Here is a 6,174-nt window from a genome sequence, read left to right on the forward strand (position 1 = left end):
TCGGAAGAATATTGGTTGAAGTTTTGTGTAAGCTACCCTTTGGCAGCTGCACATCTAATAGTGACTCCATCAGTAACAATATTGCTACCCTAACTGCAGTAACCGAGCAGAGAAAAGGGGTTTTTGTTTAATTATATTAATGCTAAACAGTAACATCGCCGATTTGTATCAAGTATTGGAAAGATGAAACAAAAGAGTATAGGCCTACTCTTCAAAACAAAAGTTTTTCTTTTCTTAATTTCCCAGAACTAAGAAACTCACCAAGGGTTGTCCAATACGAGGGACGAACATTTTTGAATTCATGTTTTATTGCTCTCTGTGTGTCAAAGTTTTCACACAGGTTTCATGTACACAATAGATATGTGTTAAGTGTGTTGTCTTCTTACCAGGAAAGCTCTAATTAGGCAAAGAGATAAACTGCTGCTTATCATTTTTTATGTATTACTTTGCCTGTCTAATCAAGTGACACCAACAATGTTATTATGTTGTAAATGGCAATCTTACTGTTGTATAAAATGGCAAGAAGGACATTTTTGTGGGTTTGGAAAATATATTTTATGTAGTGCTGATTTAATTACTGCTCTTCCTTTGTGCCTTAACTGAATCAGCTTGTGGAATATTTTCCCTCTCACACATGCAAAAAATAGCTGTTTGTGCCATTTACACTGCTTTTAATCTAGTTTACAACATTATCAGGTGCGTAACACTTAATCTGTGTTTTACTAGTTAAAGCTAGGCTGTTTGGAGGTTAAGGGGGGATGTGGGTCCCTCATAACCCCCTTTTTACGGAGTTATCCATCGGTACTCGCAAGTCAGCCATTGGCCAGTTGACGGCTGCTTCTATCCCCTGCCAGGTCACAGTACTTCAGCAAGGGATAGATCAGCATATGGTAACATATGAAAGAAATGGTTATCTAATCTTAGATATGAAGCATAGTTGGATGGATTTGAAGCTGTATTTGGACCAAATATTAAAATATGTACAGAAAACAAAACACAATCGTTAGTTTTTTCACATATCGTAAGGGTTCCTTACATTAAATCCCAGGTATTTTGGAAGCCTCTTTATGTGTACATATCACTTTCAGTTTTATTGTTGCATTATAGTAATTGAGTAAACACAGATTATATTTAACTGGCCTGTTTACAATCCTGACGGTATCTTGAGCAATTTCTTATCTGCTGGACTCTAGAACCTCTGTCTCTATTCACAAAGATGAATTCCTTATGAAATGTGAAATAGGAGAATAAAGGTTCTTGTATGTCATGTTGACTAGTGCAAAGCAGACAGATGGGCAGTTCACTGAAGATGAATCAGCATTTAGCTATCATTCAGGAACAGACAAATAACATCCATCTCTACTGAATCATTTTAAGAACAAAATGGCTAAAGCTCCTGAACAGTATGATTTATTTATTTATTTTTATTTTTTGCCATTCTTTCCCATTTTCTCCCCAATTTAGTCGTTATACCAATTCTCGGTGTGTATCACAGTCCTGGTCGATGTGCTATCCTCTGTCGGTCTGGGGAGGGTGTAGACTACCACATGCCAGCCTTCGATACATGTGGAGTCACCAGCCGCTTCTTTTCACCTGACAGCGAAGAGTTTCACTGGGAGAGCGTAACATGTGCGAAGGTTCACGCTATCTCCCCCAGATCCCCTCCCTGCTGAACAGGCGCCCCGACCAACCAGTAGGAGTCGCTAATGCAACGATCAGGACTCATACCCTCACCGGCTTCCCACCCGCGAACACTGCTAATTGTGTTCGTAAGAACGTCTGACCAAGCCGGAAATACCGCTGCCGGGGATTGAACCTGGGTCTGATTAATTTTTTTAATTAGATAATTTCATCTGTTTTATAAGACAAATATCGCCTCAGCCTGGTTTACCAACTTTCTTTTGCTCATTATCTGTCCTAAGGATATAAAATGTTTTTTTTTTTTTCCACAAACCATCACAGCTAAGGTTAGTGTAGCCAACACATAACTTCAGCTCTTCGGTATTCTGTGTTCTGCCATTTTAATGTGTGCAGCTACTTGGAACAATACCAACCCAAAATATACAGGTCATGGGTGCTTCACAAGAATGATACACTGGTTTTTACATGTAAAACCATCATCTTTTGTTAGCCTCCATACAAACTATTGCATTGTACATTGAGTGGGTTAGGATTGGTCGATTTTATACGACATTGTAATGCAGTACAAAAATGCAGAGTAGGAATCCTAATATGCACCAGCCTCAATTCCAAAACATTGATAATTGAAGACTTTCAGTTGTCTGCAATGTCCTTGTAGCTAGGGAAGTCGAATTACAATAAAAAAGTTCCATGTTAAGTGCAGCTACAAATAATATAGGGATATTGCAGTGCACTTCTCCTATTGGTGATCAGGTCCTTATACAAACTGACTGAAGACTGCTCAGAATCTTGCATAACTGACTTTCACAAGACAAAAAATGGGTTAGTTAGAGTGACTGGGGGTTATCACTCTAATTAAGATAAAAGCACCCAAGGTCAGCCTGTCATACTTGGGCTTACTGTTGTAAAAGCATGTCAAGTTCATCTGCTTTGATCTGGTTAGCTGTACCAGCTGTTTTAATGCCACGGGAATAGAAATAACACTCAAAACTGTTGTTTATCAAGGGTGTGAATGAATTTTCTGGGCATTGTATATTGTATTATACATATGTTTTATATAAGTTATATATCGGCAATATTGAATTTCATATAGTAGCTACAAACATGACACTGTGCACCTTTCTAGTGCAAACAGGATAAATTGCTATTTTTCCATAATTATGTAGGTTTGAGTTTGAGCAAAATATTATCATTCCATATGCCTGCTAGAGGTGGAATGAGTTATCTGCAGTCAGTTGAACTGCAGAGTCACTCATTGAACCACTCACTCACCTTGGATTACAGGACATAGAAATGTCCATCATCACCAACAGTAATACCCAGAATTGGATCAGTCAGTAATCTGTGTGCAGCATTGTAGATTACACTGCGCTGTGGCACTGCACAGAAATTGTGTTTATTGGTAGTCCTCAGTCATGGGCTGAATTTTATATCAAGTTACTGAAGAATAGACATGCATTATACATGTGTCAAAATATACCCTATGGATAATCTAACTCACTGTCATTGATCTCAAGTGTTATTGATCTGAAGCACCATGAGTGCTAATAGCTGCCCTTTGTAGAGAATCTTCAGCCTGCGTGTGTGAGTTACAAGCCAGGTCCACGAGGTGCTTCACATCTAAAACAATTAATTAATTAAATGTTAAAAACATTAGCTGGGTTCCATTTGTTTTGTGAAGTGGGGGATAAATGGATTACATTTTTTGTTGAATAAAAATGAGCCACAATAAAGTTAATTGAATTGCCAGCTTTTTTCTATCTAGTTGTTATGAATAATATCTTTATCTTAGAGGGTGGTACCTTATTGGCAAGCTCACTAGATAAGATATTGCATTTGTTTCTGAGAGTAACACATATTTAGCCAAGTGCAATTTTATAAATGTGCAATTTTTAAAATATCAATTTGTTCGTTCCCAACAACATTGTTCTAAAAACTCCTCGTATGCTAAAATGACTGGGATGCCAGTAGATATGACAGGGCTAGTAATCTGGGTAAGGTGTTAAAGTTTATTATTATCTACAGCAGTCATGTGAATAATGGAGGTGGTCAGGACAGTATTTAAATGACACAGTGACAGACCTGAAAATCAGTGTATATATTCAAAAGTATATTCAAAGCGCAAGCACATGTATTTTAGTTTTAACCAATCTGCATAAATTATGGGTGTTGTATTAGATACTGTATGTTCATCCCGTGTTTTGCAAGGCATACTGTTTTGTGAGATGTTTTTTCATGAGTTATGATGAAAGCTGAATAATGATATTCCTTATCTTCTTGATTAAACATTCATATATCTATTCAGTTATACATTACATTATATGCAGTTGGTTGTCCAAAAGTCACTTTATATGACTGCCTAAGATGTGGCTGTTCTAAGGGTGGTATCAAACTCCAATAACTGCTTTTTACTGCCTTCTCTGAAAGGCTACAAGAATCAAGTTCATGCAAGGTGAATTAATTTCAATTGCTTGCAATTTATGTGAACTGCTATCACTGGAATCTTGACCGCACATTCTAAGGACAAAGCATAATTATCCAATCTCGTGCCATGTGAAACAGTCTTCAGAAATGTCCTTATGTACTGGTGATGTGATATTTATTTATAGGTAGCCGTGGTGTTGCCTTTCCAGGTGTAGGGTTCATTCCTGATTATAAAAGTATGAGAGTGAGCCTTGATGAATGGAGAGAATGAACCTTGGCCCAGGGGAACTTTTGGCTGCTGGGCTACGAAGATATCACCTGCAGTAATTAATCCGTGGGTCATTACTTCTTTTCAAGGACATTGTGTTGGTGCCAGTGTGTAATCGTTTTGGCTCAGTCAGCCATCATTACCTGTAAAGGGTCAGCAGACTAAAATAGAGGATTTGCAGTCTTCTGAATGATCTCCGATGTTGTTTGTTTAGAGTGTCATAGCGGAATACTCAAGAATGCTGGGAATTGTCCCCAGCTCCTATTCTGGTCGCCGGAATCAATGTTGACTCTAACTTGACTCTGACTCCATTAAGAAACATTATAAAACTGTTAGATGCCATTTGGAATGACTTTCTGAAAGGCAGGTAAGTTAATGCCCTATGGTACTGGACAGTTTACTTTTACATATAGCTATATGTATATACTAATTGTTCTGATTTCTTAAAATAACTTGGAGAGAAGTTTAAAAGTGTTGTGCTTCATGTGTCTGAAAGTTTTGCATGCAAATATATTTACATCAATATGCACTGATGCAAATGCATGACATTTCATTCATTAAAATTAAAAACGGCAAAAGCAGTGTAAGAAAAGCAATGTGGTGATAAAGGCGTACTCAATATGAAGGCATGACATCTCAACTGGTTAAGGTTTTTTTATTTTCATTGTATTTATTATACTGTTTCAGTAGTACTATTATTTTAAACATAAGTGAATCTGTCTTTTATGACCTTACACTATAATATACAATTGGAAGCATGCCACTTCTAGGTGATTACCTAGTAGTGGTAAAACAACTTACAGAAAAAAGACGACAGTAAATATGTAGAATAAATCAAACTTGAGAATATAATTTGAAGTAATATGCATTTTAAATGTTTACTGAAGAGAATTACGATTGTAGTGTATCAAGGTGTAATTACAAAATTTCTGTCAGTATTAGCAGCAACCTTATTGTGGGGTAAAAATGAAAAAAAAAATATTCCTTGTGTTCACAAGCAGACCTGCAACAAAAAAATTGTTGTATTTGAAGTTTTATTTGTCAATAGTAATTCTGACAAACAGTTTAAAATATACTCAGTGACCACTTTATTAGGTAAACCTACCTAGTAATGTGTAGAACCCGCCATTTTTCTTCAGAACAGCCTGAATTCATTGTGGCATGGATTGAACAAGGAGCTAAAATCATTCCTTAGGGATTTTGGTCCATACTGACTCAATAGCACCACGCAGCTCCTGCAGAATTTTATAGCCTCACATCATGCTGTGAACCTTGCTTTCCATCTAATTCCAAAGATGGTCTATCAGATTCAGCTTTGGGGACTGTGTAGGCCATTGGACTAAACTGAAGTCACTGTCATGTTTGTGGATCCAGCTCGAGATCATGTACACTTTGTGACAGGGCACACTATCCTGTTGGAAGTATCCTTTGGAAAATGATAGACTGTGGCCATAAAGGGACGCCATGATCAGAAACAATGCTCAGGTATGCTGTGGCATTCAAATGATGCTCAGATGGTATTAAAGAGCCTAAAATACGTAAAGAAAACTTTCCCCCCACCATCACACCACCACCAGCCTGCACCGTTGACACAAGGCAGGATGTTGCTTTGCACTAAATTCTGACCCTGTATCTACATGTTGCAGCAGGAATCACGATTCGTCAGACCAGGCGACATTTTCCCGTCTTCAGTCGTCTGGCTTTGGAGATGAAGTGTCCACTGTAGCCCCAGCTTCCTGTTCTAAGCTGACAGGAGTGGAGCTCGGCATGGTCTTCTGTCTCTATAGCCCATCCGCTTCAAGGTTTGGCGCATTGTGTGTTCACAGATACCCTTCTGCACA

This window comes from Anguilla rostrata, chromosome 5 (assembly GCF_018555375.3).
Source record: "Anguilla rostrata isolate EN2019 chromosome 5, ASM1855537v3, whole genome shotgun sequence".
Lineage (NCBI taxonomy): Eukaryota > Metazoa > Chordata > Actinopteri > Anguilliformes > Anguillidae > Anguilla > Anguilla rostrata.